Raw genomic sequence first — 26484 nt, forward strand, 5'->3', positions numbered from 1 at the left:
GCAGAAAATGTAAGATAATATGTAACAACAACCCTTATTGGTTGAGTGATATGCCGGATCTTGATCCTTTCGTTATACGGTGTAATTGTGGGAAACCATGGAGGGTAACAGTGGGAAATTACCGTAGGTCGACAGAGCGTCGTCTGGCGCACGTCGTCGGGGGTCGTGTTATGGAAACGTAACCTTGACTACTAAGATGTTACGGCGCACGGCCTTACCATTTAAACTCGATCTGAACTCGCGGCTCGGAGAAAATTGTCAAATACGTCATACCAAAAAAATCTCTATTTAATAAACGACTTTTTGTTTTTGTCAAACAAAGTTTCTACATCAATAAAAATATTCTATATACAATTTCTTTTACGTCCTCATTTCTTTAGCACCGAATCGGAATTGGCAAGTAGCTCAGGCCTTCGTCTGTTTAAAATATGTAAATCAAATAGAAATTTTAACAAAATATTATTTTAAGATACGCGGTATCGATCTGAGATGACTAGCCTGAGTGCTTTACTTAGACCTATATAATACTACGCCGTTATACTACATTCTGATTTCTCTAGGAGGGCCTTTTAATGAGGTACAGCCACAGAAATAAATAAATTTGATCAATCATATTTCTTACAATTTCTTGAACCAATAAACAAACTTGGTAAGGATTTGAAAGGTACATTGTTAATTTGCTTCAATTATCGGCAACGACATAGAATCTTCAAGGTATTTGCATGTGTATGACAAGATTGTTATTGTGTGTCGCTGCGAGATATTTATTGGATGGGCAGGATTGATATTTTTTGTAAAGTATTGGTGAAATTTTTAGTAAAGGTGACATGATTGTCTTCAAAGGCTGCTAGAAACCTTAGGAGCAGGTTGTGGCTTGGTTGTGCTCCTGCATTTTTCGACGTCCGTCGGCAGTAGTACCTATTTTCCAACAAGTAAGTCGTGGCATCGTCTGACTATGTTGACCTAAAAAAAAATAGGCATTAGTAGAAGATAAAATTGTATAAATGAGTGCCATTGCGATATTTTTTAATTCTTGGCTAAAATAATTATTTATAGTTTTCTCCAGACCTAAATTTAAAAACAACATTTTAAATGTCGTTGTTGGATATTCTGTTTATAATTTCCAGTCAATGATATTTCTAATACTCTCATTTAATTACCAAACGGATGAAAACGTGATACACATTTAGTCAAATAAATTAGCTTTGTCTATAAATTAAACTTAAATATTTCAGGGTAGGTATATAACTGAAATTTAAAATTCTACAATTTTTTTGAGATCGACAACACCGAACTTCAACTCTTATAGGTACTCAGTATAGTAACCCGTAAATAATTTTTGTCCGCGCGGGTGGGTACCACCACCCTGCCTATTTCTGCCGTGAAGCAGTAATGCGTTTCGGTTTGAAGGGTGGGGCAGCCGTTGTAACTATACTTGAGACCTTAGAACTTATATCTCAAGGTGGGTGGCGCATTTACGTCGTAAATGTCTATGGGCTCCAGTAACCACTTAACACCCCCCTCGACCGGGTATCCGTAAATGGATTCCCCAGCGTTAAAAAAAAAAAAGAATGTCATAAAATCCCTATAAAAAATCTATGGCACGCACAGAAAGCCGGTGATTGTACTATAGAAGTTTAAACGAATTTGTTTTTCTTGAAATACTGTTAAAACTATCTACGAAATTGCCGCACTCTCAAGTAAACGTCATGAGAATAAAACTCTGTTCCATCTTCATACCACGGTAAGCAACCAGTCGTTAGTGGGAACAGTTGAAATCACGCGTATTGTGTAGATCAGAGGGTGTTCCAAAATCATTGGTCCAGCGAATTGCTTCTGCTAAATTACAAGTTACGGTTTGCTGACTCGACTATTTCTGTCGCGAAGCAATAATGCTTCCCAGCTTCGAGATTAAGATAACCGTTCTTCCAACGTAATTCAATCTTCAATCATTATCATTACGAAATTTTAACAAAAAAACCCACTTTATCAAAAACAAAATGCCAATGTAGGTATTCAATTTAGCACGTCACGAATTAAATATGCATCTTAAAGGATCGCTCAGAAATTACCGGTAGCCTCTTCATAAATTTTAAATGGAACCCCACGAGAAACAAGAGATTTCAGATAAACAAGGCATCATCAAAAACTATATTATCACTACCTACATGGTATAAAAATAAGTCGCTTTCTCTGTCCCTATATCTGTCAGTCCCTATGTATGCTTAAATCTTTAAAACTACGCAACGGATTTTGATGCGGTTTTTTTTAATACATAGAGTGATTGAAGAGGAAGGTTTGTATGTATAATAATATCCATTAAATAGTGGAGAAATCAATAATAAATTAGTTTCCGAAGCGAAGCGAGGGCGGGTCGTTAGTATCTCTATAAAAAAAAAAAAATGTGAGCCGTCACGGGACGCCTTGAAGATGTGAAACATCGACATTATTTTGTAAAAGTAATATGCAGAATAGAACAGATTGTGATAGGAACTTAATATGTCATAATGATAAAATAAAATATTACGAAAAAATAATTTGTTTTCGAGTAAAACACAGGTTATGTGTACTGTAGTAAACAACACTGTATACACTACGGAGTATACACTATAGGTATCCGAGCTCAGTGTAGCGAGAGAGATGGCTTAACGCCGGATCGTGTGGGAGAGAATCGCACAGTCGATTGCGCATGGCGACGCGTCGCCACGCCAGAAATCGGTTTTACGTGCGGCTATAGATGTTTCACATCAAAAAGAATTGTCAAAACGATAAAAATTCGAACACGACGTATACAAATAAGGATTAATAAATTTTATCCGCTGCCTAGCAATACATAATTACCTGTAATCTTGTAATTACATGAAAAATAAGACGATTTTCATGTAAAACATTCGTTCAGTATTTGATTCGAAGTGTCATTATATTTGATTACATGTTTTTGTGATAGCACCAGGAATGTTTATTGTAAGTACATGAGACTTAATATTTTTATTACTATTCAATGGCTGACGACCTCATGTTGTTTCGAGTCCAGTGTGCTTAGTGCGAGTTTTTTAACGTTCTCGATAGCGTAAAAGTTAATTCAAATTTGTAGGGTGTTGAAACGTTTACCTACGTTTACCGCTAGGGGCGTTGTTCCAACTGCATAATAAATTAAGTTAACTTTTACGTATGGAGGGTAGACGTAAGGAGAACCGTCTCATATGGCAGAAGCTTAAAATAGTGTCCCACTTTCAGCACTAAATAACGCGCAAATTCAGCGGCTTTTTGAAGTGAAAACTTCTTTAGAATCGTTGTGATTTCAAACCGGATGCAACGGAAAAAACGACAGGTAAGAGACGCAAATACAAAGAATGAGACAGAAATATACGTACTATTTAATACAGCGCCATCTGTGAGATTTTTTAATACTAACGTGTGTATGAAAGCTCTTGTAGTGAATTTTAATTTAGGATTATACGTGAAATTAAAATATCAATTCACAGAGGACGCTACCTTACAATTATTTACTAATGACAAAATTTTACATATACTTAAGACGTTTAGGATAGTTGTATTTTAATTTTGGAAGGTTTCACTTCTACCACGTGTGAATTGCACACATTTTGTTTTTTTTAAATTTACCCGCTTGCTACTGTAGCGCCACCATTATTTATCATTTTTAACGGACACTTTTTCACATACAGTGTGCTTAGTGCGAGTTTTTTAACGTTCTCGATAGCGTAAAAGTTAGCTCATATTTGTATGGAACGGGAACGTTTGCGTACTTTTGCAGCTAGGGGCGCTGTTCCAACTGCATACAAAATTGGCTTAACTTTTACGCTATCGAGAACGTTAAGAAACTCGCACTAAGCACACAGACGGCTCTTCTTACCTCTACCCTCCATACTTTTACGCTATCGAAAACGTTATAAAACTCGCACAAAGCACACAGACCGGTAGTATCTGCTCGTGCGTGTTTTATTACGCGGCAATTTGTTCTAAAATAGATATTAAGTAAGTACATTATTATACCACCTTTTATGGACGACACCTTATTTGATGAGTAAGTTTGTTTACTAGCAAATCGAACTTAAATTGTATTTTTTTTTTCGTATCGTCCCTGACAATTTCAGCTTTTTCCTTCATTTTTAAATTACATACTTTTTTAATTTTTATTTAAAAGTTTTAAAACTACTAGGCAGTTTGGCTGTCTCCAAACGGATTCATTGTTTCGTCAACAGATGGCGTTGTTCACAGCTTAGGGAATTCAGAGATATGAACAAATTTTAGAAGTAGCATCTTTAATTTATGCGGTCAACCTGATTACGGCAAATAAACAAGTGACTCACGTTATAATAAGTGCTGATTATCCTTTATGAAAATTGATATTATACGTGCAATTATTACCTAAAGAAAGCTAAACTACTGAAAACATTTTTTTAATAATTTTCACAATTAATTAACTATTGACCGTTACAATTTGTGTTCATTGTTTAACCGGTCGTTTCTATTCTTATATCTATAACGGTAGCGAGCTTTTAGAATTCTCTAGAAATAGGGACAAAGATTCGTAAACCTGCCTCGACTTGCCGTACCTCGTTCGAACATTCTTTTAAAACCATTTAACGATATTCCAAACAAAGGATTCCTTTTCATTGAACACTGATAATAGATAAAGGGGAAAAAACCTTTAACATAGATTGACGGAATCAACCCACATATAGGTACAACGTAAGTAAACAATGTAATATAAATATGATACGGGCAAACTCATATCCAACGCAACCTTAATGTTACCACTTGTCTTGAGACATGAGGTTGAAGTCTCAATAGGCAGAAATAGGCATGATGGTAGCCCATACGCTCTATTACTACTATACTATTCTACTACTATGTGCGCATGCTATGCCCTATCCAAGTAATATATCTTCTATACACAAATAGTTCCTCATCCTGACTGACTTATTTACTTACTTTACTGGTGGTAGGACCTCTTGTAAGTCCGCGCGGGTAGGTACCACCATCCTGCCTATTTCTGCCGCGAAGCAGTAATGCGTGTCGGTTTGAAGGGTGGGGCAACCGTTGTAACTATACTTGAGACCTTATAACTACCTACTGTTAGTTTATGGGTTAGAGTATTCTATAAGCATCTCTTTATCCCGAGGAAAATGCAACATTACAATTTTAGTTTCTAACAAAATCTGAAATTAGTCAGAAAGGCAGTAAGTAGTATTGATGTAAAATTATAGTTACTTATGTTTGTATTTCTGCTGCAAAGCGGTCCGGTTTGAAGGGTAAAACGGCTGTAACCCGCGCCTCAGATATTACCGGAGCTCACTGACGCAACGGAAAAAAAGAATCTATATATTAATACGTGAAGCAAAAACTTTGTATCCCTTTTTACGAAAATTGCGCGGACGGAGGAGTATGAAAGTTTCCACACTTATAGATAATATAGAGAAGAAGTGCACAATGCTGATATTTTTTTTAAAATAATGCGTATAAGGTACATTAAATCAATAAAGAAAACATTACACACACTACATACCATGTATTTGACGCACACACGCACGCATACTATTTATTGTCAAACTTTTGTTCTTGATGTCTGTTGTCAAATTGAGAATAGATTAAATATTGTTTGTCTTTATTAATTTTTTTATAGAGTAGCCTTGGCGGAATTCGTGATTATAGAAGTATAAAATACAATCATAATAGTGTACAAATTTACAATTCCAATTCATTATAGTCGAATTTCGACTACTGCGGGACCTCTAGTAATTATTATTGTATTGTATAATCGGCTTCAAACGAGAAGGCTTGAATGCTCCGTGACCGATCTACACAACGCACCCTAGCACCGGTCGAACGTACTTTGTTAGCAATTTATTTACATTTTCAAGAGCGACTCCTTTTATACTCTCACTAGCCGTACTCGCCCGCTTCGCTGGGCATGGGCATGGGCAAAATTAACATTATAATTTATTGTCATTATTATTAGGGAGTCCAACGCTTATATAAATATTAGCCTATCCATTAAGTACATGTATTTTGTACACGGATACCAAGTTTCAAGTCAATCGGATGCATGGTTCAGTAGTTAATAACGGAACATCCGTAAAAACCACTGTAGATTTATATAGGTATTATTAGTATATAAATAGCTGTCAGAAAAAAATATATTAAAAAAATTACAAAATTTCAAGTACAAATGTACTGTAATTTACAGCAGCAAAAACCATAAAACGAACGACCCAGTGCAGCGCATTTGGGATTTTCCAATGTCGTGGGCGCTGTCTAACCGATTTGTACCGCTAAACCCAGAAGTTTTGATCGTGAAAAAACCTGACCAAGTCAGCGGCGGGTAATGCACAGCCAAGCGTTCAGTAGTCAGGGAGAACGCACGAATTTTGGCTATGGTATATATTTCCTACCTAAGCTGGTAGCTTTTAGGGGCTATGCCAGCTTAACCGAGCGAGTAGGTGAGCTCACGGGGCCCTAACATCAGGACGTTGCTAACACTAGCCGTGCAAGAGCAGTGCTTGGCAGAATCTACCACTCGATCGGTAACGCGACTCATTGAGAAGATTTAGCGAGATACTCTGGGGGCTGGAGCATTGGAAGCGTTCATAGTCTACGTCGGACGTGGAGTCCTCGTCCACTCATTTCAGAACTGAGGAAGCAAGTGTTTAAAAGTGTTAAAAAAGTTTACTGGTGGTAGGACCTCTTGTGTTTTCCGCGCGGGTAGGTACCACCGCGCCTATTTCTGCCGTGAAGTAGTAATGCGTTTCGGTTTGAAGGGTGGGGCAGCCGTCGTAGCTATACTGAGACCTTAGAACTTATATCTCAAGGTGGGTGGCGCATTTACGTTGTAGATATCTATGGGCTTCTGTAACCATTTAACACCAGGTGGGCCGTGAGCTCGTCCACCCATCTAAGCAATAAAAAAAAAAGGTCCCTTGAAACGCCGTATGGATGAGCACAGCAGTTTCATATAGAAGGGTTGAGCTTTGCTGTGGTGGTAGCTGGTACAATGATAGGATAATCTTGAACTGTTCAGAGTACCTGGATTGTAGGGTAGAAAGCACTAATATTAAAAATTGTTTTTAGTCAAAAAAATCCGCAATAAATCAAACTTCGTTGACTTTCTTTTGAGCTCTGCTCGTCTCCCACTAATAACATCTAAGTTGGGAAGCAATTGTACGAATTTAGAAATGCGCATCTCTTCAACTATATAATACTATATAGCTTGAAGACTTAACAATATCACGTGCTTAAGTGCACCTGAGTCTTTTTTCCGTCATTCGAAATGTATAGTCCCTTTTATAATTTTAACATACAACTGTTTAAATACAAAACCGCTAAAATAACTTATGTTCGAAACTAATCTGTGGGTTTTGATTTTTTTACCACGGCAACACTGGACGCGAATTGACGCGAATTCGTGACTTGACATCTGTCACTTCTTGGTTGGCAAGATAAATTCGGGGGTCGGCCGCGCTACACGGTGTATCTCATCATCCTGTCCCTACCACATCCTCACCCTGAAACCTCCTATCTTAAGGCGCGATACGATGAGGTCATCGGTTCACAGTGAGTGATAAGCTAATAATCTGTTGAGAAAATACATCACGTGCGAGCGCGGCACGTGTTCAACAGGCCCCTCGTGCTGGTTTCCGCAGTCCTAGACTACCACGAGGGGCTTGGATTCGGATTAAACAACTTATTTTAATTATTAATTTAATGACAAATCCACGCCGACAGTCACCTAAAATTGTCTTATTCCAGATGGCTGTGAAAATGAACAGGCGAACATTGAATTAGGGTTAAGGGTTAGTTTTTCCGAGCTCGCCACGGACCCCCACACTAATTATATTGAACCCTCACTAATTATAACAATCATAATTTTATTAATTTTTTGAAACGTTTTAAATTACTCTATCATATCTTAACGGGACGCATTAAGAGCTTTGCGGTTGACTTATTTCATTATGTAATTTCCAACGTTAGATGAAATTTTGAAGTATTGCAGTTTTCATGGTCACGTATGACTGTCGTTAGGTAGATTCGACAGTTGAAAGTTTTCGAAAAGTATCATACGGTAACTTCCTTGCTGTTTACAAGATGTCCAAACGGTCCGTTTATCTCTATGTCCTAAATTGAAAGTGGATTTTTAGACGCTTCGCGCGAACACACTTCCTAGGAAAAGGAGACGATTTTTTTATGTTTTTTTTTTTGTATTTAACAAAATCTTTAAGCGTCATTTTCACCAGCTTCAAGCTGTCTAATTAATTTGAAAATTTGCAAACGCATCAAGAATCGATGACAATGCAACATTTTTATAAGTTCGCTTTTATATCCTGAGCCTTATCAGTGCAATCTATTAAAAACATTATGCATGGTGGTTTACTTTTTAACATCCATGTCACTAATAATGTAAATAAATTTGTTGCAATCGCTTGTTCCATGTCATATAGGAAGTCGACAGGTTGGTGTGGTAGTCTGGCAAAGCTAGGAGGGGTTGGATTTACCCGGGCGCCTTCGATGGTCGATCTGACAGTCCGAGGGAGGCTACTTCACGAATGCATCTACTACCGGATCGGAATTGCGACCCCCCGAGACGATCCGGCGGGAAACTCAGCGGGCTAGTCGCAATTTAAGAGCGACACAGCCGTTGCTGTAACTAAAATATCATCGGTGTGTGAGTTCGGTGTCTATGTGCTCTAGTGGTGGACAGTCTTAACCAACCTACAATGAACTTTTCTCATTGAATATTAGAATCGCCACACGCTCGAATTTTGTTGAATGGGACTTACGTCCGATATCATTCGACCACGTGTACTATTTTCCTTATTATGTGTTTAATTATGAAATGCGGGATTATTAGTTTTGAATAGTCTTCATTCATCTGTATTTATAAATAGCGCCATCGGCAAAAGGAAAAGCGCCATCTTTTTTTTGTTTTTTTTTTGTTAGTTAGCGAGGAGTAGCGGCTTCGCTGTGGCCCTGACGTTGTTCATGTCCATGAGCGCATGTCCATAACTGCTTACTATCAGACGGACCGTATGCTCGTCTGTCTTCGAAAACATTAACAATAAGTGTTCTAATGTTTATGAGAAATTTTGATTTTTTAAATTAATATAGGTAAACTAGTAAGAAATGTGATTTTCAATGCTAATGAAGAGCTATCAACAAAAAATTCATCTATGGCAGATTTCTATAAATGTACAAATATTACGTAAATATTTGAATTAAAAATGGTTGACAGATTAATCAATATAATTGTTTTTTTTTTAATTGCTTATGGGTATGGTGGTTGCGTATATGAGTATTGCTATGCTCCTCGTTACGTGGTTAGCGGAACCCGCAAAAAACCCAAAGGTGATTGCAAAAAAAAAAATTTTTTTTGAAATTAAAAAAATAATAATTTTATAGCCAATTAGGATCTTAATAAATTTTTGAAAATGAGATTGTGTCGGAACTTGAGACATGAGCTCATTCAATTACGCCATAAAAACGATAATAGTAATAAAATTAAAATGTTGTATGATAATATAATCAAGGCATCAAGGGAAACGATGTGGCATTAAAACATAGAAATCAAGGAAAATCCTTTTATTGTCGTAACAACGTGTCTTAAACTATCCGGCGTCGCCTGAAAACAAGCCGCCGGGAATAGTACAAACATAATTTATCGTCTTCAAAAACAAAACACAGCGATCACTTCATATTTACAAATCCAAATCAATTTAACAATAAATACTGACACACTCAATGCTTCTACATCACATATAACGTATTTACAAAAACAAAACTTGCGTTTTAGTCAGTTGCCTCAGCAGACTAAATCTCTCATCGGAATGTCATTCCAATCATCATTGTCTATTTACATCGTACTACGATAGATGGCTAATAATCAAATTAATAAATTAATAAAACCTAATTCATAAATAAAAACAATTAAGTAACTACGCCGTAAGAATTATCTAGTAATGACTGGAGTATGTAGGAACTTGGTACCGGACAAACAGAATTCACTTTCAAGATATATCCTTGGCCGTTGTTGTCTCTTGTATCGTGCAGGTGCAGCCGACCGGCACCTTCAGGGAAGTGGGCACGTCGTTGAACTGCACTTGCACCCAGTCGTAGATCTCCACGCACTGCGTGGTGTACTTGTGGTGGTGGCGCTTGCAGCACCCGTGGGTGATCTGGTGCTCCAGACAGAGCCGGTTCGGGTTCTCGTCGCACTTTAGGAACTTAATGCGGCGCGGGATCCGCTCGGGATTGTCGTCGATCACCACTTTGATGGGGCACATGGTCTTGTTGGCGACGTCGGACAGGAAGGCGAAATCGAAGGGCTTGGCCGCGACCAGGACTGTGGTCGCTACCACCGCCGTCGCTACGAGTAGACACTGAACACGCGACATTTTCGATTTGGTGATTTTCGTGTACACGTCCGCTCTCGGAAGGGCTGGGCTGCGAACAGTGGGTGTTGGCAGGTAGCACGGCCTTATTTATGCTACAGTTCGGATAAGCTACATTCTCCCCAGCTGTGTCTTGACATTCGACAGTCGCGTATTCCGCCCGCGATCGGTCGGTCGTGCGTCGCGGCTCTACCGTTTGGGTTTTCCGTGCCGCATACGTTTACGATATTTAAAAAACTATAAAAAAAAACAACCCAGATTATATATTCTATGCCCGTGACGTAATCCCGTGAATGTATGTGTTCGGTGTTTGTTTTACGGAATGTTTACGGCTTTGTCTATATTGTGATTATCGAGATTTTTGGATCTTCTTGGATACGTCTGAGTGTAAATGGATTATTTATAATGAAAATGTACATTGAGAGGACGAATCGACCGGTGCACGACGCTGTTTGCTTGCATGTAACGAATAATTGCCGTGAAATGAAACACGTAGTTCGGAGGAGGCCAATGGCTGCACTGTTGGATACAACTCTGCTCCGCCGATTGGTTGACAGGTGGCCAATAGTTTGTTTACGACGTTTTTTTTAAACGGGGCGTGACTGTCATTGCTCTCTAAAAAAGTTATCTAAATAACGTAGAGTTTGAAATAGGTCTGGAGTTACATAAAAACAGATCACAAATATCAATTGTCGACACTGATACTTGATCTCATTTGTTTTTTAAGAAAAACATATTTCATTAAATAACTAGATATTATAAAAATAATATAGATAAGTATGATAAATAATTTAATTAATTTTGTTAAATATAAAATGGTTTCATGAAAATTATCGTTAAATAAGATTTCGTAATTATTATATAATATGTGCAATTTTTTAATGTAGCTAACAATTTACGGGGCAATCTAAGTTAAAAATTATTAAATAAATTAATTAAATGGAATAAAATGACCAATTAATTATATTTTATTATTTGTGTTAAATTGCTTAAAATTTCAGGAGCAATGCAATGTAAAAACCCTTTCACTCGAGACCATCAAAAATGTCTGTGCCCACGAAAAATGCAAAATATTCGAATTGTGAAATTAAAATTTGAGCAAAATATTATTCAAAATATGCAATCTTACGGTGAAAACTGAAAACTATTTAAGATAAACTTTGAGATAACAGTACCTATACGACCAAACTATCACTCACACAAGAGCGACTACACACGAAAGACGCCTCACACACTCAGACACACAACACACATATCCACACACGCTACAACACATAAATACAATATATGTGGAACTTGTTCTTCTTCTTTTTTGAAGTATGGCAAATAGTTTCTTGCAGCGTCATTGTTGCCAGTGTCGAAATTTTAAAAATCTTTAAATTCAATTATTAAATACATAGGTATATATTGTTATACAAAAATGAATGAAGTGAAATGACATGAAGTTGGTTAAATCGAGACCTTAAATGATTGGGATGACATAAATTCTAAGTAAAATGGTGGTTATTTACTGAGACCACTTCAGTGGACTTTTTGGGAGAGCCCGAGAAGCTAAGTCCAGCGGCTTTGTTTCATTTTCCCACATTTGTACACTTTCACAGATAATAAAAACTTAGTGAATAAACCACATTTATTTCACATTTAAACCTGGAGATACACTGTATTAACAAAATAAAACAATTCATACAACATCGCTACTCGCGCTTCCGCAAGAAAGTCCGATGTGTAATATATATTATAGATATAGGCAGGGTAGTACCTAACAGAGCAAACTTATAGTACGATCTACTAGACTAAGACTGCTAGACTAATCTTACAAAAAGTTATGGCGCTTAAGACATATTTCAAGTATACATAATAACACGGGAAATTTGTCCAAAAATGAAGATTATTGGTAGCGCTGGTAATTAAGGACACCATTAAATCGATAAATGATATATTATATAGGTTTTTTCACTGATGGTAACATTAATCACACGTGTGAGATTAAAAGTCAAGTGACGCAGGGCTGCTATCACCGGCGGCCTTCATTTGAGGTTGCTTTCGCGATATGCGATTAGCTGATAGTGTTTTCTTTAATTTTTGCTTGTCTTAGACATTATTAAAAGGAATTTTACGGAGTGACCACGAAAAAAAAAATAAAGTATTCGGAAAGTCAAGGATAATAAAACGAAGAAATCGTAAAAGTAGTTTTAATTATAAATAGCTTAGCGAATATTTTTAGCGATATTAGTAGCGAGTGAGTATATTTTATCTACTACTAAGGAGTAATGTAGCAACACTGTTTTCTTTCGGTTCAGTTTTTCGTTTTTCGATTGCGGTGCAAGTCAACAAACACCCACTTGGTATTGGGTCCAAAAAAACAAAAACACCCTGTTTGTATACATATTTTTTTCTAAGAACACAAAATGACAATACAATACAAGGGCAAAAAAAAGAAAACATATTTGCTGTGAACGTGCGGTGTTACGATGCTCTGTCAAACAACGTCAATGTTTTGATTTTATTTAAGTTCTAATCTATACTAATATTATAAAAAGGAAAGATTTGTTTGTTTGTTTGTATTGAATAGGCTCCGAAACTACTGAACCGATTTGAAAAATTCTTTCACTGTTTGGAAGCTACACTATCCCCGGGTGACATAGGCTATATTTTTTTTTATAAAAATAATAAAAAATAGATAAAAAAAGTATCATTTAAATGATAAATAAAAGTTCATTAAAATAATAATATTCAAACTATCTTTATAATTTTCTTTTTTTAGTAACCTGACGCAAATACAAGAGTTGATGTGTATGTGTATGTGTATTATAATTTTTTATTTTGAAATTTTTGTTAAGACCCGAGCGAAGCCGGAGCGGGCCGCTAGTACCTAATAAATTTGATCTGAATATTTTTCTTTAAAAACTTTACACTTCCACATGTTTATTAATGCAAATTCATAGCTTGAAATACATTATATTAACTAGTTTTACGATGAACGTAGTCAAGTTCGTTTCGGATTTAATAAAAAAAAAACAAGTTTTTGATTAAATCACAACTACATACTTTTACGGTTTGATTTCTCGTTTTTTATTGTCATTATTACATCGAGCGATGAAAAGTTGTTTGGTTTAAACGAATATTTTTCAACTTTACGGGAGAGCCCTTTAGAGTTTAAAATTTGGAAAAATATCATAACAAAAAAAAATTTCTTCAGAGCTATTTAATGTTTACCAACCTTTTTTTTTATTGCTTAGATGGGTGGACGAGCTCGCAGCCCACCTGATGTTAAGTGGTTACTGGAGCCCATAGACATGTACAACGCAAATGCGCCACCCACCTTGAGATATGAGTTCTAAGGTCTCAGTATAGTTACAACTTAATTGAAGTTCAATTAAAAACATTGAATTGTTGATTCGAATACCAAACAAAACGACCTTTGATTACAAAGATAAATGTCTCGTATTAAGTGGAATGTTGCTTAAGCCAAATAGCTCAGAAAGGCGTGGATGAGAGAGGTGGGCGATTGAACATTATGCCATAAAAAAAGTGGTGGCTAATGCCCAGCAATGGGTATGAAAGGGCTAAAAATCTTTAAAGAAATAATAAACGAGATATTAAACCGTAAAAGTGGTGTCAATTAAGTTTATGAATAGCAAAAACCGATGGTAATACTATCTTATCACCAGTTGAAACTGTTCATAACACGTTTATTCAGAAAGCTCATGATGTGCTTTTAAAACTCATTAATTAAATCAGTGTTTGGAGAACAACAATCAAGTGTCGCCCGCATGTGGCTCATAATATGTGCGAACTTGTTCACACGTAATCGGAAAATTTCTTGTTTGAACATGATTCTGTGAAGATGTGTCATCAAGAGCTTTGACCACTGCACTGCTTTAGAAATTATTTGCACAAGATTTACTGGTAGGTATTACTGATATTACTGGTGGTAGGACCTCTTGTGAGTCCGCGCGGGTAAGTACCACCGCCCTGCCTATTTCTGCCGTGAAGCAGTAATGCGTTTCGGTTTGAAGGGTGGGGCAGCCGTTGTAACTATACTTGAGACCTTAGAACTTATATCTCAAGATGGATGGCGCATTTACGTTGTAGATGTCTATGGGCTCCAGTAACCACTTAACACCAGGTGGGCTGTGACCTCGTCCACCCATTTAGGCAATAAAAAAAAAAAGATTCCCTTATTTAGTTTAGCAGACGAAGCCGTCACATAAAATGCATGTGTTTCGGTAAACTCGACGTAACCACATAACACAAGTTACACTGTTTACTATTTATAAACCTGGTGCAAACCCTGTTTATGTCTCTTTCATCGAAAGCAGGCCTCAAACGCGAGCGAAAGAGATGAAATACCGTGTATGTTAGGGCAGGTAGACGCTGCGATTATTAATCACGAGTTGTTTTAAATACCAATAAATACATACTGAACTTCATCCTTTGCATTGGCATTTAGTTTGTAATGCGTTAGAAGGAGACAAAACTCAGTGAAAGGTTAACACAAGTCTGGTCCTGCCTTAATATACAATATATTCCGGCTCTAATGTAACGAACTTGACCCCACTGCGTCCTTGTCGGATCATTGCGAATTCAGCGCGACCGCGTGATAATCTATGGCGGAGTTATTAATGTCGCATCGTTGAAAAACACTGACGATCTATTTAAGTTTGCAACTCATTTGTACATAGAGTGCGTAAATAAAAACAAACTCAATCCATTAAAAATAAATTTCGTTTCGAATTGTGCATAATAAATACATTAATAAATTGATTTACCTCTGAATTCACATGCCGTATTGATTATTGAATTTTCAACCTAACCTAATGATAACCGAACATAACGTAAATACTTCGTAATATTGGCTATTTATTCTATTCTATCAGCGAGTGTTGTATTATTAGATTTAGTGGGATAATAATGTTCGACGTTTCAAAATAAAATAGCTTGACGTTGCTTTTAATAATGAATGATTTTAGTTTTCACACAATATTTTGTACTTTGGGTGTATAAGATTAAAGAAAATGCTTTTTCATAACGAGAGACACACGGGTTTGGGCGGTGAGCGAACAAACATTCAAACACCCAGAAATTCGATTGAAGTCAGTTTTTTCAGAGCCTCCCAAATTGAAATAAGTCGTTGCAAAATCTTACTACAACTTTTATTACACATATACTTAAAAGTCGCCCAAAACACGTCATTACGGATCCTCCCGATCCATTAACGGTGCTTTTAGGTACCACAAGCACCGGTCACCGTCCCCGACGAACCCGTCGCTTGCGACGAGGAGCTCGACGAGCGAATTAACCCATAGACACAGCCCACTGAGTTTTTCGCCGGATCCTCTCAGTGAGTCGCGTTTCCGATCCGGTGGTAGATTCTGCGAAGCACTACTCTTACTAGTGCCAGTGTTAACAAAACTTCCGGTTTGAGGCCCGTGAGCTCACCTACATGTTAGGGCGAAGTTGAAATAGCCTTTCAAGGCTATCAGCATAGGTAGGGAAAAAAATATACATATACTTGTATTAGAACTAATCTTTTTTATTTCCAATAGGAAATTTCGTAATACTTTTTTTAAATCTTTTGTGGAGTTTTGTTTTAACATTTAACTCTCTAGAATAAATGAATGAAATGAATGAATGAAACTGAGCCTAATGAAAAAGACTCTCAATTCAACTATCTAATCTAATCTATTGTTAATTGTCGCCAAAATTCAACAAATTCTAGTGGGAGCATGCCAGTCTTTTGAAGCGTAGTTGGGAGTTTTTACCCCACGTCGAGAAAGGCCGGACTTTTTATTTAACTAAGCCATTCGTCTAATTTACCTAACTATTTATGATAAAATGTTGCATGCACCCTTGTCTTTATTATTAATGGTTCATGTTCTGTTGCGTTACGAATCCACGTAGCGCCTAACAATTCATATAATGTTGTAATTCTTTTTATTCTGACCGTAATATAATGTAATAGATTCATCAATTAATATACGCATAGAAATATAGCCATAGAATAATAAAGTACAAATGTATCATGTATCGCTCTATTATTAAAAAATTGTTTATCTGTGAAATCGGTTTACGGACGATAGTTTTACGTGATAACGTCTTAAAGAAACGTTCATGAAAAATTGCATACTTTTATGAATTGAACTGAATTATTTGTCACTGAGTGATCATTATTTGGTATAATACAAAGAAGAAGGTTATTCAAAATTATTATTTTTTCGATAATTTAACTCTTGGGCCGATCGTGCCTCTCTATCGCTTGTTCCGCTTTCTCGCTTGCCCGCTCCGGGTCAGGCGGAACGTGACACATTTTCGTGCATGCAGCCGGTGTTCATCAATTTATATGACGTTATCACGTCAAAAACATCTCTTCCGGCACACTAATATATGAATGTATAGTATAAGAATTTTTTTTTTTAAATTTGGAAAGGTTATGGAAAATGATATAAACCCATATAAGTGTGGCGGGTAGCCATTATACAACACAAGATATTTGACAAATGCCAGAATCTCGCTTAGGACATTTTAAGGCCTAGGCCGCACTACGGTTTTTTCCCGGGAGCGGTTAACCGCTGTAACCGCGAAACCGCTTAATACGCACAACTACTACAATTATTAACCGCGAATTCGCCCGCGATTTTCACAGTTTGAAGATGGATAAATTTCAAAAGAGCAGTAGCAGTGTGGTTCTGGTACTAAGAAATAGATAAAAAGACAACGAAAATTTTACAAATGTTGGGTCTCTCCGCTTACTAGCCGTAGATTTGAGAAAGGTTTCTTTCATAAGAAATATCAAAATTTAAGAAAACCCCTAGAGAATTTTTTCAATTAGGTACTATTACGCATTACTGTTAAGCATAGTGCGTGCACGGATACCTAGTTCTATGGATTACAAATTTTCTTGCGGTTTTTTTCCGCGACAACTTTGTAACATTTCACGGTTTTAAAATCAGTCGCGGGAAAAAACCGCAAGTGCGGCCGCTTGTATTCGTTTTCGTGTTTCATAAACTCACACGGTTATCAACCGCTGCGGTTTCACCGTAGTGCGGCCTAGGCCTTAAGATAAGCTTGCGTATATACAAGTTCCGAACAATATCATTCGGACCGTCGGTCTACCGAGCAATATCACCCGCTCGGTGGGAGATCTTCCCTTTGTCATATATCCCCACACTAGCGAGATACAGGCATGTGTCAAATATCTTATATTTTATGATGTTATATTGTATTGTAATTATGGCTTATGTTGTATGATGGCTACCCGCCACATAAGTATGCTATTTAAAAAGCCGGCATGTAATATTAAATGTTAACGTAGCAAAACCTTACGCGTAAAACCATATATCAATAGACAATGCACTCGAATACTAATATACATTATTTAATCAATAAATGTATTAAAATATAGGATGGAATTAATCCTTGTTAACGAGTGTTATTCAAATGTTATTAAAATAAACTGTATTTATAACAATGTTTTTTTTTACGAATTAATCATCAAATAATTGTATTTTGTTTTAAATAAACATTTTAAATATGAATATGATGTTTTATTTGTTGTTTTAAGTCCCTGTGGTTCAGTCGCTATGGTTCAGTCAGGAAGAATTTGAGGTGATTAAGAAAGAATAATCTATCTCGTATTCGCTAAAAATAATAAATCTTCATGCTAATTATGAATAGATCATATTAATAATTAGCATTGTATACAGTGGTTTTGTATGTATTTACTGCACTCACTAAATTTCTGACGATTAACACTAAACATACCATAGCTGGTCGAATGACCCACTTTGAACTTTTGCATTGAAAATTCACGTATCATCTTATTGCTTTTGCACATTTGACTTCATGGCTTTTTTTTATCAATTAATCTACAGTTGTTATACTATTTTTGTTTTTCTTTTGTTTTGTTTATATTTGTCGTATACCGCTACCTGCTATTTTAGAAATAGGTACCAGTAAGTGTTGGTATGATTAGTGTTAATTTAATGCATGAAAACTGAAGTTTTCCGTCGATTACTTCTTTATTATCATTAATTTTAGTGTCTTTGCCACAATAAATAACCTATTTGAGGGTGCGTAGTTACCTTTGTACATAGACAACACCAATGACAGGCTGAAAGCTCTTCTCGACCCTCCTTTCATGAAGATAGAGAGCACTGGGCAAACGCCACGTAGGGAAAACTCATTCCAAAGCCGGATGTTACGAACTAAACATTTGTCTTAGTTAAATAAATGATTTTTGTCAATTTAACTTAAATAAAGTATTACTTTCTGTAGGTGAATATTTTTTGTGTGAGTGCAATAGTTCTACATGCAAGATAGCACTTTAAAAGTTCGGTTCTTATTTATTGTGAAATGATTCAATATTGAAAAAAGAAACGATATAGGTATACAGCTAGTGCAATTGTAACAAGCAATACATAACCTAGACTACAGATACGTGAATATTTAAACAAATTAAAGGACATTTTTAATAATAACCAGAAAAGTAGAGACAACGCCACAACGATTATCACAATGCAGTAGAATTTAATTTTAACACAAATTAGATTATAGATAATTTATTAGAATTACTTCGTTTCATAAAATCATTTCATCGATGATATGAATACTTCCGATTGAAGATTTTCAATTGGTTTAACGAAAATTACGAAATGAACCAATCTAATATTGGGCGATAATAGTTATTAAAGTAAACTTAATATATTTTCTTTTATCAATTTAGGAAAACAGGGAATAGTTCCAAATTACAAATTTTTTTAAGAGATTTTATGACCTGGTAACTAAGACCTTTAAGTCATATCTTATTTTAATTTATATTCTTATTTTTATGAAAAATGATAATATGGAGTGAAATGAAATGAAATGAAGATGATTAATTTGAGACATTAATCAACTGGGATGAAATTAAATGAAATGAGATGAGATGATATGGGATGAAATATAATCTCAGTAAATGGTGGTCATTTACTGAGACTTTTTCAGTGGGCTTTTTGTAGGAGCCCGAGAAGTTACGTCCAGCGGCTTTGTTTTATTTTCCCACATTTGTGAACTTTCACTGATACTAAAAAGTTAATAAACCACCATTATTACACATTTAAACCTGAAGAAACACTAAAGAGACAAAATAAAACAAATCACACAACTTCAGTCCTCGCGTTCCCGCCAAAAAGTTTCCAAATTACAAATAAAATACAAACATAGATACCTAATCATATAAATCTAATATATAAAATTCTCGTGTCTTAATGTTCGTTCCCATACTCCTCCGAAACCGTTTGACCGATTCTCATGAAATTTTTTATGCATATTCAGTAAGCCTGAGAATCGGCTACTATCTATTTTTCATCCCCCTAAGTGATTAGGGTTGTCCACCCGTAAAAATTTTTTTTTATTTGGACTTTTTTTTTGTTATAATAAGGTATTATGTGGTTGACTGAGGTTTTGTTATTTTTATTATATACTCCCTCATCGTTCACAGCACTACATACCTCTTTCACTCATTTACCACATCCTTACACACTTACAATAAGTTAGGTTTTTTTTGTACACTAGAAATTCCCTAGAAATCTTATATATGGCAAAACAATGTTTGCCGGGTCAGCTAGTACTATATAAGTTTTCACAGACAACATTTTAAAGTATAACAGTAGCAGTGCGACGATATGTAGTGCAGATGAACATTAATACGCGTTGTTTAAAAACTTAAAAAACAACCACTTAAATAAAATAGTAAACCGAAGTAACAATTGATTTCATCTTATTAATTAGTTTTATCTTACATTAATTTCATCTCATTTGTCCATCCTGGTGAAATTGGTTATGATATTAGAGTGAAGTTTGGACGTCTCAAAATCGATGAAAAACTAGCCTACTGAGTTTCTCGCCGATCTTCTCAGTGGGTCGCGTTTTCGATCCAGTGGTAGATTCTGCGAAACACGACAACATCGTCAGGTTTGAGCCCCGTGAGCTCGCCTATTATTTAAGGTTACGCTGACATGGTCTCTCTAGACCAGCGGTCGGGGAACCGGCGTGAATTACCCCAAATGGGGTAAAAATGAAACTTTTGTGAGTAAAAAGTATACATTGAAGTGAAACTTCTTTAGAATCGTTGTGATTTCAAATTGATGAAACGAAATGAAACGAAACGAAAAAATTATATATATTTTTCAAAATTATCATGGGGGCTATAATATGAAATATGCTAAAAAGAAGCGATTTCGTTTTTTTTTGTCCTTCGCCATGGGGTAATATCAACTTACACAAAAATATTTTGGGGTAATAGGTAATTAAAAAAAGTTCCCCAACCGCTGCTCTAGACTATCAGCTTAGGTAGGAAAAACAAACCACAAAAAAAAGGTGAAAATAACGTTCAAACATTTCGTTACAACCTAACAAACATACTTACATAAATACCAAGATATTATAAGCGTGTACATAACTTTTTAATTTTTAAATAGTTTTCAAAGTCTAAAAGTTCTGATACCTTGTAAAATTAAAAAAAGAAAAAACAAGAACAGTATTTAAAGAAATGTTGCCAAAAATGTCTATCTATACTAATATTAATATTATAAAGAGGAAAGATTTGGTTGTTTGTTTGTACTGAATAGGCTCCGAAACTACTGAACCGATTAGAAAAATTCTTTCACTGTGTGGAAGCTACACTATCCCCGAGTGACATAGGCTATATGCTTTTTTGAAAAAAAAATAGGGATCTTTACTAAAACTCCAATAATGTACTGGTGGTAGGACCTCTTGTGTGTCCGCACGGGTAGGTACCACCTCCCTGCCTATTTCAGCCGTGAAGCAGTAATGCGTTTCGGCTTGAAGGGTGGGGCAGCCGTTGTAACTATACTGAGAACTTATCTCAAGGTGCGTGGCGCATTTACGTTGTAGATGTCTATGGGCTCCAGTAACCACTTAACACCAAGTAGGCTGTGACCTCGTCCACTCATCTAAGCAATAAAATAAACCCAATGTGTAAAAAAAATAACTAAAATATTCTTTACATGGCGTGCTCTGCGAAAACTATTGATGATAGAATCAAATAATGTACTACGACTTTGTAGAACACATTATTAATTACAAAAAGTGTCGCGACAGTGTATATCTAACTATTATACTTGTAGTTATGCCGTAATAAGTGTTCTTTAATTTAAAAAACCAAAACAACTTAAAATAACGTTGAATTTTTTGTTAAAGAGCCGAGCGAAGCCAGAGCGAGCCGCTAGTCTAAAATATGATTTGTATGCGAATAAATTATTTTTAAAATTACCTACTGATTTGTATGTATAAGTAAATCAAATTACCAAGACGTGTCACGGAAGGGTTCCGCCATCAGATTTGGCCGTAATTCCTAGCAATTCAACGAAGATTCTAAATTCTCTCTTGCCAAACGCGATAGCATTTGTGTTTTAATGTATTCGCGACCACTCGTGGCCATTATCGAATGACCCAAAGTAAGCAATGTATACATTCAGTTTAAGAACTATTACGCGTCAAATTTCAAGATCATCAATTATGACAAAGCTGCCACGTGTCGGTCGCTGACGTGGCATCTTACATATTTTTTCTTTCGTAATCAGGTTCTCAATAAACCTGTTTTCTTGTCATCATCATAAGAGTTTTGATTACACAACTTTTTGTGCATTTACCGCGATGACTAGTTTAGTAGCTCAAAATTCCGCTCTTGACCTCGTGCCATGCGGGGCTGGCGTGAGAGAGGCTGTAGATCTTAGAATGGGTATTTGTCATCACTGAGGAACTTGTAATTTAGCAGCTCATTATTTCACGTTCAAGTCATAGACGTGGTGAAATGTCAATTTTTATCAAATGCCACGGTCGCTATTGGCGAAGAGAATATGAATGAGTTTTACAATAATTTCAAGAAATTTTAATATTATACAAGTTCCGAATAATATTTCGTCTGTCTGCAGGTCAATGACGTCCGTTCCGTGTATATCATTTATTTGCATTAGTAAACATAAACACATGTACGATCTGTAGTATTGACTGATATAACAAATGTTCATAAAAACATAACAATATGGCGCAGTACATGAATTTACTAAGTATTTATTAACCTTTCGAGCACGAACCGTCGATAGATCGACTCTCTACTTACGAGTATAGATTGCGGAGCGTCGGAATATCGACTATTTGCGTAGTCTGATTATATTGATATTTGGTATCCTACCTGTACGGACGTGTCTTAACCCGCGCATGTGTAACGTTTTTAACAAGTTAACATTTCTAAATAACCGTTTAAAATTGCTTTGCTGTGAATTTAGCATTAATTTTTGTTTTTTTTAATCAATTTTTTTTATGAGGTATTTTTTTCAAAAAAATCCTTTGGCAATATCTGCAAAATATGTGAAAATAAACTCAGCACAAAGGGTTCATAGTGATAGTACGTCAGGCAGCGGTTCCCCGACCAGTTCTCCCGACATGGACATCGGAAGGCTAGACTTAAACGTCAAAACTGCGTTGTGGTACTTTTGTCTACCGTCAAAATCTTAGAACGTGCCACAAAAATCATTGTCATAAACTATTTTATACGGCAAACAGCTTTAATACCACTGGTGGTAGGGCCTCTTGTGAGTTCGCGCGGATAGGTACCACCGCCCTGCTTATTTCTGCCGTGAAGCAGTAATGCCTTTCGGTTTGAAGGGCGGGGCAGCCGTTGTAACTATACTGAGACCTTGGAACTTATATCTCAAGGTGGGTGGCGCATTTACGTTGTACATGTCTATGGGCTCCGGTAACCACTTAACACTAGGTGGGCTGTGAGCTCGTCTACCCATCTAAGCAATATTTTTTTTTTAAAAAAAAGTGTGTGTGTCCGCTCCGACGCACGACTGGAGTTTACTGGATATAAAAAATTAAACGAAACAATACGAGAAATAGTTCTATATTACGACAACACGATACACTACAGATTATTAACAAATTAACGAGACACAAAACAAACGACTAACAAATATATGAAAATACAATAATGAGAGAAACGCGCGATCAGTACGAGGCTTTGTGGCGGACTGCCGGCGCAGCAGCCCGGCGTCACCTGCGATAACGCATTTCGTGTGACATGCGCAATCAGGCGCATAACGCATTTCGTGTGACATGTGTGATGAAAAATATGGTGGTCATTTACTGAGACTTTTTCAGTGGACTTTTTAGAGGATCCCGAGAAGCTACGTCCAGCAACTTTGTTTCACTGTCCCCAATTTTTGTGCGCTTACACGGATTCTAAACAGTTAATAAACAACCGTCATTACACATTTAAACCTGAAGAAACACTAAATAGACAAAATAAAACAATTCACACAATTTCACTCCTCGCGTTCCCGCCAAAAAGGATACAAAAGCTACCCCAAAAAACACAATCATGGTGGTCACATAGGCTTACGATGTTGCCTAATTATAAAAATGAATCAAATTTAAACAGTGTCGCTGTAATAATTTTTTTACGGTCTGGCAACGCGCCTTTTAAGGCATCACCATTTTAATGTGAAGTTAAATTTAATAAATTTGATCACCTTTTTATTATATTTTATTTAAAGATTAGAAGTTCCGATCATTACATACATAAATACGTAAAAAAACATTATTAAATGTTTCCAAAAAAGAAAACCGGCCGTAATAAACTAAAAATTATGGTAATAATGAAAACTATTAAAAATATTGGAAACTTAATGTGTTTTTTTTTATTTATAAATAAGAGGTTGAGCCCCTTGTGTACAGAGCGGGGCGTTTGAAAACAGGCGCATGACGAAAAGAGGAAATGAGGTATGTGAATGGAACGTCGTCAATCCCACATACCGAGCACCGGCGATTCAATCTCCGACGATTCAATCCCCGATCACGAAAAAACAAACTATAACCTACCATTGGTTTTAGTACATAAAATACGATCAGAAGTCAGTCCGTAAAACTTCTTGGTAAACATAAATCGTGGCTACAAAACTATTTATGTATAAATTATTTTATATTTTAAATACAGAAGTGGAAATGATTTTGTTACGCTAATGACCGTTATAGCCTTCGTTATGGTAACAGAGTAATTACGGTTTCCACAGTATCATTCTATGCAGTAAATCAATTCTCTGTGACGTTTGATAGATTTTGTCTACAACTCTTATTGGGGGCTTTTCAGGTGTTATTTGATGTTCTCATTGCCTACGAATGTGTTCTTAATGCGGAGGTATATAATATATGAGTCGTCTATTATCAAAGGTGGCAATCTGTGCATTTCGACAAAAAATAATATTGATATGTCAATACAGATTGATTTGAATATAATCGTCTCCTTCAAAGAATACGGTTCAAAGCCTGCATTAAATAAAGGTTAATAGTTAACCTGTTATTTATCTAAGATGTCGTTCAGAAGAGTTTTGTGACTGCCTATGGAATGCAAAGTCAATAATTCGTTTTTCTGATTTACCGATAATTGTCCAAAAGTCACATTGCTGGCTTTGATAATAGTCGACTCATATGTATGTGGTCATTAGTCCTTCGTGCCATTTAGGATGTAAACACAATGTTGATAGATAGCATGAGTACTGATGAACATCGTGTAACATTTCAGAAATACTGCAAAAAACTGGTGCACATGCATCCTACTCAACCTGAGCCTTCGTCTTGAATGTGCGACAGAAATGATTTCACGCACACTTCATGAGTACGATGTAGTTGTAGGGATCTTGATGGTATGCTTAGTACTTCAGATGAAACCTATATTATTATAGCGGCGTTTGTATTTTTAGCTACGTAACTTTAGACCGTAGTTCTTGTCCTTAAGTTCAAAGTTGCTCAGCGTGCTATGGAAAAGAGTATGTCGTAGTTTTTTTGATGGATCGAGTCAGAAATGAGGAAATTTGTCGAAGAACTAAAGTAACCGATATAGCCATAAAGATAGCAAGCTGAAGTAGCAGTGGGTCGGACATACGTGTCGCAGAAGCGAGGGCCGATGGAGTAGACGCGTCCTGGACTGGAGACCATGTACCGGTAAGCGCAGCGTTGGGAGTCCCCCTGCCCGGTGGACCGATGACTTGCGGCAATATGCTGGAGAAGATTGGAATGCGGAAGGCGCTGGACCGTTTATTGTAGCGGACTATGAGAGGCCTACATCCAGCAGTAGAAAGATACAGGCTGATGGTCATGAACTTTAGATAAAGATAGAATAACGAAAAGCATTGGGCACGCGCTAATTACGTAAGTTGATTGTCTGCTTCATGTATTCGCTGTGACTGTGGCACGCGTCTGGGAAACCAGTGTTTTTCAATATATTACTACAATTTTAGCGCCACGATGCAATATAATGAAACAACTATTTGAGCTGGGATTTACCAACAGCAAGTTGCGAGATCGCCGTGGGATGGCTCGTGCGCTAATATCTCTATAGTTTTTGCAATTATTATTTTTTTGCACCGGGAATTCCGTTATATCTTTCTATATGTCCATATACATTTGTACGTAGCGTTTCCGAAATTTTGGGTTTTCGTGTGCGTGTGTGTTTTGTTTCGATTTTTTATTTTATCATTTTTTATGCGTGAATTCCGCTAATTTTACCTTCGTTTTCATTCACGGTTACAGAAAACCGGTTACGAGTGACATGTACTACCTGTCTTTTGTGTTCATAGCCGATTTATTGATGATCAAAACAATCTACACTTTGGTGAACCTAAAACTAAAATTGTGACGAAATATTTCTGAGTACTACGGTGAGAATTTTTTAAGTTCCGTCCGACAGTTGAAAGGTTTATTTAAAAATACGTAATACCTGAATAGTATCAATTTTCGTAGGCTGCTACTCAAGACTCGCTTTGCTGGCCGACCTTGAATTTTGTTCTGTTCGCTACTAGCATCACCGGGTTACCCGTTAGGCCAATTAGAAAATTTCTTTGAAAATTTTATTAAATAACTACTAAAATTTCGTAGTTTTTGTAACATACACTCATCGATTTTGTTAAAAAAAGTTACAATGACACATAAATTATAATCTGTGCACATTAAAAAAAAAAAAACGCAAACGATTTGAACGTCAAAAATTCTCCGGTCAAAAAGACTGAGCTTTAAA

At 36.3% G+C, this 26484-nt stretch overlaps 3 long non-coding RNA genes across 4 annotated transcripts; 1 reads left to right on the plus strand and 2 right to left on the minus strand.

Moving 5' to 3' along the window:
- Positions 1–551: 551 nt before the first annotated feature.
- LOC110385371 (uncharacterized) lies at positions 552–26484 on the minus strand. Of its 2 annotated transcripts, none has more exons than XR_009974374.1 (2): positions 26188–26484; positions 552–963 (listed from the first exon to the last, which is right to left on the minus strand). It is a non-coding gene; the product is annotated as an uncharacterized LOC110385371 (long non-coding RNA). The 2 variants fall into 2 exon arrangements; XR_002430653.2 differs by lacking the exon at positions 26188–26484 and adding an exon at positions 5236–5493.
- LOC105841751 (uncharacterized) lies at positions 7441–17944 on the plus strand. The gene is made up of 2 exons (XR_001139712.3): positions 7441–7575; positions 7771–17944. It is a non-coding gene; the product is annotated as an uncharacterized LOC105841751 (long non-coding RNA).
- LOC134199748 (uncharacterized) lies at positions 18916–21899 on the minus strand. Its single transcript, XR_009974373.1, has 2 exons — positions 21716–21899; positions 18916–20335 (listed from the first exon to the last, which is right to left on the minus strand). It is a non-coding gene; the product is annotated as an uncharacterized LOC134199748 (long non-coding RNA).

This window comes from Bombyx mori, chromosome 11, assembly GCF_030269925.1.
Source record: "Bombyx mori chromosome 11, ASM3026992v2".
NCBI classification, from domain to species: domain Eukaryota; kingdom Metazoa; phylum Arthropoda; class Insecta; order Lepidoptera; family Bombycidae; genus Bombyx; species Bombyx mori.